At 38.1% G+C, this 13,401-nt stretch overlaps 1 long non-coding RNA gene across 2 annotated transcripts in view; it reads left to right on the top strand.

The window, feature by feature from the left end:
• LOC309859048 overlaps window positions 1–13,401 on the top strand; it is a 207,257-nt gene that overhangs the window by 107,584 nt on the left and 86,272 nt on the right. The window contains exons 3-4 of one of the 2 annotated variants that reach the window (XR_014308504.1): window positions 10,062–10,123; window positions 10,472–10,538. This is a non-coding gene — a long non-coding RNA (uncharacterized lncRNA). Of the gene's footprint in view, window positions 1–10,061; window positions 10,124–10,471; window positions 10,539–13,401 lie in introns of those variants that run through there. The other variant, XR_014308503.1, reaches the window with a different exon arrangement.

Here is a 13,401-nt window from a genome sequence, read left to right as displayed (position 1 = left end):
ATGGGGTGATGGACGTTAAGGAGGGCATGTGATGTGAAGAGCACTGGGTGTTATATACAACTGATGATTTATTGAACTCTACATTTGGAAAAGAAAAAGGAAGAACCTAGGACAATTATGAATACCCCCTAGGATTTATGAAATCTATCTTGATGTTCTGATATAATTATTCTTGTGAAGTGAGTATAAGCTTTAAAGTGAGATGATCCCGGTAGATTCCCAGTTCTACTGCTTATTAACTGTGTGATATTGTACAAGTCACTGAATTTTACTGAACCTTGGTTTTCTTAATTGCAAATTGGATTCCATAAGACCCAGTTTGCAAGGTTGTGGTAAAGCTTTTGACATACAGTAATTGCTTGATACATGGTGCCAAATATTATAATACCCCCAAACAAACAAACCTGTCTTAGATTTCATGAGAGATTTGATGCATAGGGTAAAGGATGATTACCAGCCTTTCTTGTCATGGTATGTGACTCAGGTAATAGTCACAGACTCAGTCCTAAGATATAAACACAGTTTCTGAAATTCATACCTTTAGATGTGTAACATTCTTTTATCTCCCACTTAAGAAAGCATATCAAGGGAGCATAGGTGGCTCAGTCAGTTAAGTGGCTGCCTTCGACTCAGGTCATGATCCCAGGGTCCTGGGATTGAGTTCCACATCAGGATTCCAGCTCAGCAGGGAGTCTGCTTCTCCCTCTCTCTCTGTCCCTAACCCCACTTGTGCTCTCTCTTTCTCTCAAATAAATAAATAAAATCTTTAAAAAATGATCCAAGGATTCAAAATACAAGAAAATAATTGCAGTCTTCTAGAAATAATCTTAAATATGATTCAGTTTATTTATTTATTTTTTAAAAGATTTTATTTACTTATATGACAGACCGAGATTACAGGCAGGCAGAGAGGCAGGCAGAGAGAATGGAAGGGAAGCAGGCTCCCTGCTGAGCAGAGAGCCCGATGCGGGGCTCAATCTTAGGACCCTGGGATCATGACCTGAGCTGAAGGCAGAGGCTTAACCCACTGAGCCACCCAGGTGCCCCTAGATGCTCTGTCTTTAATTTGCTTCCCCCTCTCTCTCTGCCTGCTTGTGATCTCTCTCTCTCTCTCTGTGTCAAATAAATAAATAAAATCTTAAACAACAACAACAACAACAACATCTATACTGAGTGCCTCTGATAGAAGAGGAGAGCAGCCAAGGGTTTGAGATGTAGATGTTTTGAGGAGTAATTAAAGGTGAGAATGAAGTTTTTATAGGTTAAAGAAAATGGGTAATAAAATGGTGGAATGGTAAGACTAGAGACCAGGAAGTTACTCTAGGCTGTTAACTGTTATTTCAAGTTATTTACGAGAGATGGAAAAGGAGAGAGAACGAGGGAGCAGAAGACTGACTGACTTTAAGTATGTTTAAAATTTTAGAAGTCTATAAAATAGAGATTCCAAAAACTTCCTTATAGTTTTATTCACCTTGGTCACCAGATGTTTTCATTTAGTGTGAAAAGAAGTCAAACCAAAAACCAGAACTACTTTTATGACAAATTAGTCTCATCTTTATCCTTTATGGAGAGATAACAGATAACTGTTGTTTATTGCCTGTTTATTTCTGTCCTAATGAACTGAAAGATGGCTTCAAGGACAAGTCCCTAAGTCTCTTTTGTCTTATTTTCTCATCTGCTGCTTAAAGGGACCGATCAGTTGATAAAAGGTAGCTTACCATAATGTTCTCTATTTCTATGAATATAAATGTTCAGGAAGGAGTCCTGCAGCTGCATGACCAAATTCACAAGGGAGAGACCACAAGTTCCTACAAAGGCAGAGGGTCAGTGTGTGGGAGTGAAAGAACAGGGCATTGGCTCCAACAGCCCCTCACTTGGGGCCTGCCACTTAAAGCTTTACTAAGTAGGCCTACTTTATCTAGTTCACAGGATGTTCATTGGAGTTGAAAGAGATGAAGCATGTGAAAACACTTTTCAAATCCATAAAACTGGATACCTGTAATCCAATATCATTAGGTGAAGTAAAACAATGCAACAGTTATAAATCCCAAGAGTTCAATCACATACACAACGATAGCCACAACAGTATTTTGCACTGTCATCTCATTTTAACTTGAAATGAGCAAGAGACGCTTCCTCATAAATAAGCAGTGAGTGTATCATGACTTTCAGGCTTACTATTCCCTTATATAACTAGGAGGTTGCCTCTTAATATGGAAAATAGAAAATAATTCTGCCAGTCAGAGTTTTTTTTTTCCAATTAGAATATTAAGTTATGATGCAAGTAAAGTTTTCAAAGTCATTTGTTAATTAGGACTATTTTATTCCTCATTTATATAAAATATTTTACTGACTCATTATCTGCAACGGTCTTGCTGAGGTGGCTTCCCTCCCTCCCTTCTGTCTTCCCCCTCCCTTTCTTCCTTGCTCCTTCCTTCCTCCCACCTTCGCTCGCTCCCTTCCTGTCTTCTTCCTCTTCTTCTCTCCTTCTTCCCCCTCTCCCCACCCCTCATTTCTTAAATTTAGATATCACAGAAATATCTTTCATTGTTTGTTTTCTTTTCTCTCTATAGTGTCTCTAAGCAGATAATCCTTTCTAGTATCATAGCTTTGACAACCAGGGATGTGCAGGTGGTTTCCACTGCTGTATGCCTAGTCCCTCTCCTTCAAGATCCAGTTTCCTATTTCCAGTTACCTCCTGGTTATATGTAACTGTATCAGGTAATAACTTAAACTCACAGTGGATCTCTTATTTTCTCCCAGATCTGCTCTTTCTTCTCGGGTTCTTGTTTCTCTTAGTGGTTTCTAACCTCCCAACACATAGGCTCCAAAGCTTGCTGTCGTCTTTGAATCCTTACTCTCTTGTCCTTCTCATGTGAGCAGACTCCATGTTCTCATGTTTATTTGCTGCTCTCCATTTCCAGGATCATTCTGTAGTTATACTTTGCCTCTTCCCTGTATGATTAAGATGCTTAATTGGTTTCTCTGTCTCTGTCCTCTCCTCTAATTCATCTTATACATTACTGCCAGATAAGCCCTAGAATCTCAGAATTAGAAAACAGACCTTGAAGTGATCTGGTCCAAACAACTGGGTGCTTGTTAGTTATTTCTAATTCTCAAGCCAAATCTATGCTTAGATAACTCTCTTGCTAGCTTTAGCCAATCTTTAAAAATAAACTAGCTATTTTAAAGTACTTTTTTCTCTCCTCCCTGCTCCCGCTCTTCCTCCTCTTTCTTCATCTTTTTTTTTTTTTAAGATTTTTATTTATTTATTTGACAGAGAGAGAGAGATAGAGATCACAAGTAGGCGGTGAGGCAGGCAGAGAGAGAGGGGGAAGCAGGCTCCCTGCTGAGCAGAGAGCCCGATGCAGGCTCGATCCCAGGACCCTGGGATCATGACCTGAGCCGAAGGCAGAGGCTTTAACCCACTGAACCTCCCAGGAGCCCCTCTCCACCTTTATTTGAACCGAAATCCTTCTCCCACTTTTGTCTTAAGTCTGTCCCTGTGGCCATCAGAAAGTTTAACCCCTCTACCACAGGACAGAATTTCAAGGTTTGTTGATAGTTACTATGTGTCAAAGTATAAAAGCTCTCCATTGGGTTAGGGTTTAGAAGCTGTCAGGAGCACTGTTATTTTTAAGCATGCTTGTTGCAAACTTCTGGAGAAAGAATATAGTGAAGTGTGACAGCCATCTCTGAACCCCAAGCTGTCCGGTTGTTTAAATTCCTTTTGAAATTATTTTTTGAGAAGAAAGGCAGAACTTTAAGGCCATGAACTTCAAAAACATGCATTAGTAATTCATATATGTTTGAAGTGATTAAAAAGTATAATTTGAGAACTATTTATCTCCTACATTAATCATGTTTCATTATATTTTGTAACTAATTAGAACATGTTTCAGTTCTTAAAATTGTAAGTCTAGATTTTAGATACATACTAAAATATCCTTATCACAAGAGAATCTTTATATCTGTATACTGAATGGCAAATACAGCAGAGAGTTTTGCCAATTTAATATAGAGAGCAGATCATATCCAAATTTAATTTCATTTTAGGCTAATTGATTCATTAGCAAATATATCCTTTATATAACTCCCTAGGTCATAAAAGTTCCGGATCTCATCTTTTTATGAACATAAGGAAAAAGAATTACAATACAGAAATTGAATAAGCAAAAGAACTTTAATGTCCAAGTGATTTGCTTTTCAGTTTCCCTCTACTACTGAGGACGTGTTCTTAAGGGGAGAGTTAAATTTCTAATTTTGTATATATATATATTTTTTTAGGTGGAACAGTCTTTATTCCTTCAGCCATTATTCATATTATGATAGTGTCAAGGTCCTTTATTGACCTGGTTATTTTACTGGGGCAAAGACTCATTTTGTTTGTAAGACTTATAGCAGATGCTGCTGGTACCCTACCTTATCTCCTAGATACATATAGTTCTCATTTATAACAGGTATCCTATAGCAAGCACCTGTGGTTCTTGGCTGAGGGCTTCTTCTGTCTGATGCTTCCCGTGTCTTTTCTGGTATCCTCTCCTTGCATTCAAATCTTAGTCTCATGTTTCATACTGGGGGAACCTAACTTAAATTACCTTTCTCAAAATATCCTACTGTGTACTTTTACACTCAAACATAAATTTTGCCTTTACTTGAATCTTAAGAGACAGGGAATAGTAAGATATCAAATGTTTTTGGTCAGCCATGTTAAGACTTTTTTTTTTTTTTTTTTAACTTGATTTTAAAAGCAAAGGGAGGGTTGCCTGGGTAGCTTGGTCAGTTAGGTGTCTGACTCTTGATTTTGGGTCAGGTCAAGATCTTGGGGCTGTGAGATTGAGCCCCACATTGGGCTCTGCTCAGTGGGCAGTTTGCTTGAGTTGCTCTCTCTCCCCCTATCTCTGCCCTTCCCTCTGCTCCTGTGCTCTAAATATAAGATAAAATAAAATAAAATAAAATAAAAGCAAGGGGATATCATTGAAGGGGTTTCCAGCAGAGGATTCGCAAGATCAGATATGCATTTTGTGGAGGATGGATTTGAGAAAGGCAAGATCTGGGGTGGATATCCACTTAGGAGTGTGTCACTATAGTCCAGGCAAGAAATGGTGATCAACTGTGGTGACAGCAGCATATAATAATTACAAAGAGAAGGGTGTGGTTCTGATGACATTAATGGAGTGGAATTGACAGAACTCGGCTGTTGGTATTAAATAGCTGTGAAGAAGAGGGACTATCTGGTTAGCTGTTTGTGCTACTTTTCTTCCTAAGGAAGAAGAAGTTTGGAGAATGGAGAGAAAAGCTTTTGTTTTTGACTTGTTATGTTTGAAATATATGTATGAGCTTGAAGAAGCATATGCTGTTTTAGAGGGAATGTAAATAAGATGTGTTTGTGAAGCTGATATTTAAATTTACTTTTATTTGTTCAAAATGTCTTCCACATTCTGTCCAGAGCATCTGTCATCTGTATCATTTTTACATTAGCTATGTTTGACATTTTCCTGCTACTGAAAATTATACCATGATGTAACCATTTGGACTAATTGCCATTTGCATATCAGTTCATACCTCTTAGGTCCCAGGAGACTAGGTAGAGAATCAACGAATGTGAAGCTTTTATCTATTAGACATTTGAAATGGATAAAATAATTAGAATGTGTGTGAGTGCAAAGGATTATTGGCGTGTATACAGAATACTTTAAAAAATACCTCTATAATTGAAGGAAGAAGACTTGTTTTGTAAGATTTGAGAACTCTTTTTAGCCATCTGCAAAGCACCAATGTGGCAAGTACTAACTGATATTATTTTATGAAACAATTTGATTTTCCTCCTTTTGTTATATGTTCATTTATATGGACAGCAGTGTTTAATGGATAAAGCAGATAATGTCCCCTGTCCTCATGAAACGTAGATGAGGGAGGGGAGATAGACAAAAGACATGAGACAATAAATGGGTAAATTATTTATTATGATAGGTGCAGATAATGCTCTGAAAACAATGAAGAAATAGATCAGGTTAGGGGAACCGGGGAAGTGGGTAGTGAAGGTGGGGTTGGGAGAGGCAGTTCATAGGGTTAAGATAGGTCTGCTGAGAAAGTGAGATCTGACCAAATGTTGGTAGGAGGTTAGGGAGTGAGCCAAGAGTATATTTGGAGGAAGAACATTCCAGGCAGAGGGATCAGCTAGAATAAAATACCTAAGATGGGAGCAGACCTGGGAAAAATCAAGAAACAGCAGGGAGATCAAAAGGCTGGAGGAGGGAGCAAGAGAAGAACCAGGGTGCCAGGTGATGAAGAGTACCATATTGGGGGAGCTTAAGCTTTTACTGTGAGATGGGAAGAAGTAAAAAGACTAAGAGCAGAACAAAGATATTTTCTGACTTATATTTTTTAAAGGATCACTCAGGCTTCTACTGAGAATAGACAATAAATGGTCTCGTATGAAAGCAGAGATCACTTAGGAGGCTTTTACACCTGTCCAGCTGAGAGGTGATAGGGGCCTGAATCAATACAGTAGTGACGGGAGACCTGACAAGTGGCTAGACTCTCCATATTTTTTGCATGTAGAACCAAAAGGATTTGCTGATGGTTTGTATCTGAAATGTGAGAAACAGAAGAGTCAAAGGTGGCCTGAAGTCTTTGGCCTGAGTGAGTAGTAGGATAGAACTGCTTTTCACCAAACTGGGAATGCTATAGAACAGCAGGTTTTGGGGGTGGGCTGAAGAATCAAGAGTTCGATTGGGTGTGATATGCTAAGCTTGAGGTATTTATTAGATTACCAAGTGGTTAAAAATAAAATAATGCTGAGTATCTGAATATAACTGAATAAAGCTTGCAATACCTCAAGCTTTTTTCCTCATCATTTGTTCATTTTGTTTTACACCAAATAAATGACACTATACTTGTAGCAGGAGGCTCTAGGCAATACCATTATAAGCCTGAATTTGTGTGAGTAGGTCTTGTAGATCAGTGAGACTATATATGCTGAAAGGCAATTTACAAAAGAGGGACAGAAGCACCTCATGGAAAATAATTCATATTAAAGGAAGTGGCAAAGTAAACAGGTTTGCCCCTATAGCAAAGCTTTAGCTGTCAAACCAGAGGGACAGTACTAGCCACAGAACAGTGCCCATCTCTCAGATGTGCTCCAAGTCCAGTTTCTTCTCTCCTGACTTCCTTCTGTGGTAGATTTAATTTTGGATATTATGGGAGAGAGGGTTGTAAATAAAAAGTGAAAGAATTACTTTTACTAAAACCTCTTTAAGATATTAGGACAGAAGAGATTATTGCATTGGCTTATTTCTGACAAGATTGGGAAGGTTGGGAAAGAAGATCAGTTTCTCCCATTAGTTAGAACACCGTGTAGCTTTGGTACCTTGGTATTCACCACGTGAGTAGCACAAGCAATGATATGGATGTGTCCACAGTGTCGGGGACCTTGAAGATTATGATATGGTGGTACCCAGTGGAAGCAGTAGTGGAGTCTAGCAAAGTTGGTGGTGCCAAGTCACAAGGTAGATGTTATGGGCTACATGTTGTGTTCCCTTCAAATTCATATGTTGAAATCCTGACTCCCCTAGTGTTATGATTTTAGGAAATAAGGCCTTTGGCTGTAATTAGGTGATAAGAGTTGAACCCTCATGAATGGGATTAGTGTTCTTATAAGAAGAAATAGATATGATCTCTCCACTGCGGGAGGACATAATGAGAAAATAGCCATCTATAAAACTGGAAGATGGCCTTCACCAGGGACCTGAGCATGCTGGTACCTTAAGCTTCTAGCCTCCAGAACTGTGAGAAATAAATGTTTTTTTTTTGTTTTGTTTTGTTTTGTTTTGTTTTTGTTTGGTTTAAGACAATCATTTCATTTTATGGTACTTTGTGATAGCAGTTCAAACAGTCTAAGACAGTTAGTTGTATCTCAAGATCTTTATGACATTCTTACTGGGGACTCATAGCAGTACTTAGGGTATGTAGTGTGCGTGTATGTGTGTGTGTACTACACAGACTTTTGGGTTCAAAATATCAGATGGATTTGAGAACCAGAGAAATATAAGGTTTTGTTTCTTTGTTTTGTTTTGTTTTGTTTTGCCTCAGTCTGGGGTGGACTAAGAGGGTGGCTTTAAATGAATCACTTTTAGCAAAAAAAGTAAAAATAAAAAAATAAACTATATTTTTGGTCACTGCGGTTATTTGGCATAGGATGCTATTGAAACACAAATCATGAGTCTCATTTCTACATATACCTGTTGGGAAAGATTGATTAAGAAAGAAATATTTATTGTGTCTATTCTGTGCAAGACACCATTGTAAATGCTTTACACAGCTATTTCATGATGTAAGTTACCATTGACTCAGTGAAGCCTGGAGAAGGAAGGGCTTCATTTTAAAGATGATGATGATGACGATTGACAATGATGATGACATTGAGGACAACAACAATTTACAGAGTAACTGATATCTTAGGCGTATACAGTGTGTTTTACATGTACATGTGTTTTACATGCTACTTAATAATTGCCTCAGTACTATTAGATGGACATCATTACACTCATTTTACAAATGAGGAAACTGAGAGTCAGGTCTGTTGAGAAATTTGCCCAAGGTTACACAGGTAAGCTGCAGAGTGGCTATTCAAATCTAGACCTCTGACTCTGAAGTCTACCTACTTGCTAAGACGTCTAGTGCTTCAATAATGCTACACAAATTACCCCAGAATTCAGAGGCTTTCAATTTAAAATTTCTATTTTTCTCACTTCTGTAGCTGCGGATCTGCAGGAGCAGAGCTGCATTCTGGCTGGGCCAGTCTGGTTGACTCCGTATTTGGGTTATGGCTTATGTATCTCATTTGGGGTATTCTAAGGGTGTACTTTTTTCATGGCTATCAGAGATGCCCAGGCAGACCACATACACTTTTTTTTTTAATATAATTTTTTATTTTTTCTAAACATATATTTTTATCCCCAGGGGTACAGGTCTGCGAATCACCAGGTTTACACACTTCACAGCACTCACCGAAACACATACCCTCCCCAATGTCCATAATACCACCCCCTTCTCCCAAACCCCCTCCCCCCAGCAACCCTCAGTTGATGCAACATGGAGGCTTAAGTGGGTACGAGAAGAATAAATGAAAGAAGATGGGATTGGGAGGGAGACAAACCATAAGTGACTCTTAATCTCACATACACTTTTTTAATGCCTATGCTCTGATTATATCCATAAACATTTCAAAGAAAGTCACATGGCCAACCCCATTGTCAGTGGGAATAAGGAAGCATCCTCACAGTGGGAAGAGCTGTGAGACTAGATGGCTTGGAGAATAGATTAATGATTTTATAATAGGGAAGGAGCAAAGAATTGAATACAATAATCCAATTTACCACAATACTGCATCCCACTACTTTCCTGTTGAAAGGAAATTTATTTCCCTCCTGCCTTGAAAGAGTCATTTTATAACTATATTATCCATTGATGGTGGTTTGGAAAGCTAAGAGCTGCATCACACAAAACATTAGATCTTAATACATGCTTGAAAAACTACTGATGACACTGAGTGTTCTAGTTAACTGGGAAGTGCAGAGGCGCATTTTCTACTTCTATTACTTACATGCGTTTCTCTTTGAATAGATAAAATTTAGTTTAAATGCTGCCATCTGTGTCCAAGTTGGATCTCTTTATGTTCTGAGACTTACTCCTCACTCACTTTCTATAATTGCTAATTTCTTGCCCATGCGGATGTTTCTATAATAATGAATATTAGCTCTTAAGCTTTTCCATATGATAAGAAAGCACCTTGTTGGTTCATTAAAACCAGAAAAACAATATGATCCAACAAATTACTTTGCCTCTTACATACCAAAATTCTTTTTTTGGTTGAGTGTTTTGTTTTGTTTCATTTCAGGTAGTGATAAAGGCTTTGTGCAGACGACGCTTTCATTTGTGGAGATTCTGCACATTAGTACTGCCTATATGTAATTTAACTTGCAAATTCTGTGATTTTGTAATCTTACAGGAGGTAAATGCTAATAACCCTGAATTGTTCTTTATTTGTACCCTGCCAGGTGGAAGTGCATTTATCAACATTCACTTGAAATCTGGGCATACCTTCTGAGTTATCTTCCAGGTGAGTCCCAAAACGTTCGTTAAAACCTTCAAAGTTAATCTAAAAGCAATTTAAGGGAGAGTCATAGCAGACACTTTTGTTCTTTATTTGTATCTTTGGCTTTGTAAGAGGTCCTTTTCAAGGTGCACTGCAGTGGAGCTAGAAGTAGTTCTAACAGGAGGTAGCTTCTCGCAGAGAGGAAGCTTAGTTTAGACATCTCACTTCTTTAACATTTCTTTCCAACCTCCTATCAAAAGCATCCTCCAGGGGCCTGTGAAAGCACATGGGGAATATGCTGTGAAAAACCGTTCACCTTTGATAGCCAAGAGCAAAAGTCAGGCAAAAGTGACCTTTTTTCCTTTTCTGTAGCTCAGCTGAGGAACTTGCTTTTTGAACTTTGGCAGCTTAGCTTCTTCCACCATCCAGTCCTCTCAACAGCCAGTATAGGACAGCCCAGCAGGTGAGTTAATTGCTTCTCATTGTAAAAACCTACAAAGTTCACTTTGCAAAACACTCCACAGTTAGTGGTGGGAAACATGCTTCCAAAAAGTGACAGCAGTTCGAGGGACCACGAGATGGCTCTTCTGTTCATCCTGCTTGAACCTGCAGACAGCTTGTTTTCACGGCTCTGAGCGCTGGGCACTAAGCTAAGGGGTCTACGGAACAGCCTTATGAAGTGGGTAGTATTCTTAGACCCATTTTATAGGCAAGGAATCTGAGGCTTAGAAAAATGACAGTTTGTTTCTCAAGGTCACACAGCTGTTAAATGGAGGAATCAAGGTTGGACTTTAAAACATATTCACAATCACGTCAGCTGTCTAACTCCTCTCATTGTACCTTTGTAGTGGGAATGCTTCATAGGTGGGTAAATGTCCACCAGAAGTGATTAAGTATCTTCATTTCAAAACCTTTTTAATGGAATTATATGTGTGCATGTGTTTCTGTACCAGAACCAATTTGAGGGAAAATGTGAGGCTTTTCTGAATCCCTGAAATGTTTTTTTAAGGACAAAGGTGTGGAAAAAGTAGAGTCACAGAATCAAAAGAAATAGCTTAAAGAAGCAAAGCACTTGAAATCTTATCCTGATTCTACCTTCCTGGGAATGTGACCTTTGGAAAATCACCTGGTATATCTGAAACTCACTTTCCCCATCTGTAAAATTGAGATACTTAATCTCTTTATGAGTCAATGAGACAATATATACGTTAATATATGCCTAATAATAGTAGGACTCTACTGCTGTTAGGTGACTTCCATTTTCTGTAGTAAGATGTGTGTTTGTACATATGTGGAGGATGTATATGTATGTATGTATGGGAAACGGCAGTATCTATCATACTGTTTTGACGAGTACGTCGATTTGACTTTTCTAAGTATTTTATAACAAATGGTCCTGGTAAAGTTCACCAGCAGGAAGGCATATTAAGAATAGGAAAACAGTGCAGAAAAGCAATTACACTGGTATTTGCCAGATTTTTTTTCTTAGACCATGATTTTATTAGATATACATTGATGCTTATGAGGTTCTTAAATGATTACCTTATAGGAGACCTCTTATTTGCCAAATTTAACTCACTTTAATTTTTTTGAATGGCATCATTATGATAAAATGTTTATTTTTTCCTCCTAAAAGGACTCTTTTATATACAAGTTTATATTAGAAAGAACAATGATGGGGTGCCTGGGTGGCTCAGTGGATTAAGCCGCTGTCTTCGGCTCAGGTCATGATCTCAGGGTCCTGGGATCGAGCCCCGCGTCGGGCTCTCTGCTCGGCGGGGAGCCTGCTTCCCCCTCTGTCTCTGCCTGCCTCTCTGCCTACTTGTGATTTCTCTCTCTGTCAAATAAAATAATAAATAAAATCTTTAAAAAAAAAAAAAGAAAGAACAATGATACTAAATAAAACATAAAATCCTTTACATGTGTTTGACACTTAAATAACATGTCCTTTTTTGATATTTCTAAAAGAAAGAAAAACCCAACTCTAACAAATTAGCAAAGTACATATTAGCCAAATCCATATAGTTATTTAGAGCTAGGCTAAAATTTTGAAAACTGCATATAGTATTTTTTGATTTGTTTGGGCACACATAATATTGGCATTCTCTGTAAAAAATACTCCCTTTCTCATTCAGAATCTTAGCTTTGTGCATAAAGGATTTAGATGTTTTCTTTCCAGAGTATTGTTTATTTGACTCTTAAAAAGTAAAATAATTTGTTGAGCCATAGAATAGTCTATAGATGGTCTCAGACCGAGATACATTTAACAACATACTTTTGATTCCCAGAGTATTCACTGAGCAGTCATGAGTAACTAAAAGAATTGAAAGAAAGATTCCAAGGTGTCTGTTATTATAGGCCCTGGGAATTGTGCGGGGGATGAATCAGACATAATCCATCTTTTATGGAGTTTATAATATAGCCAGATCAACTTCCACAGTTTCTGCTACATTTAGTTAGTAACTGACATTACATCTCTCTGAATAAACAGTAGCACAGGAGTCTGTGATATAAGTTATCTACATTATATTTTTAAATTCATCTTAATAATATGGAGGTCTGGCTTTCTATAAGGTAATAGGAATTAACATCTAGCTGTGATTTTGGTTAATCTGCAGAGTTTCTGTGTATGCCAAGAAAACTCTTTTCTTAAAATTCCCAGGGTTGATTCATGGGCTGGACAGGTCATTTAACTTGGCATATTTCACTGACCTTGGCAAAATAGACCTTCAAATACTACTAAAAATCCTTAGCACTGGGCAACTCTTCAGTGATGCAGGATTTAGTTACTTATTCAGTTTTTGGCAAGAGTTTCTAACATGTCAGCTGAACATATTTTCCATTCCGTGTTTTTGATCTTATAAAATCAGATTTCCCATACCTGTGTTTTTTGATCCCATAATTTCTTCTTTCACATTTATAGCTGTTCCCTGGCCAGGTGTGGGTATCTGTCTGTTGCAGCTGATTCATGGGCACTCTGGCTGGCCTCAGAAAGGACAGAGTGAAATTTCATAGAGCAGTTTGGCATGTCTTTCTCCACCATTTCTCATAGACTCTGAGCATAAATAATTTGTTAGGAACAGAATGTGCAAAAATATAAAGAGGAGTGGCTGATGAGGTAGTGAGTCAGGAGACATTATGAGGTGTGGGCATCTGACAGAAGATTTAGGATGCCAAGGAGTTTGGAGTTGATCTGATAGCAGACAAGAAGTCCTTGAGTATGGGAATAGTGTAATGAAAACTGCATGTCATACGAAGACCTTGATCTAATGGCTTGGATAAGTCAACATGGGGAAAAAAAA

Source organism: Mustela nivalis (assembly GCF_964662115.1).
Source record: "Mustela nivalis genome assembly, chromosome: 2".
Lineage (NCBI taxonomy): Eukaryota > Metazoa > Chordata > Mammalia > Carnivora > Mustelidae > Mustela > Mustela nivalis.
The sequence above is the reverse complement of the archived record's forward strand: the minus strand, read 5'-3'. Positions and strand labels throughout refer to the sequence as shown.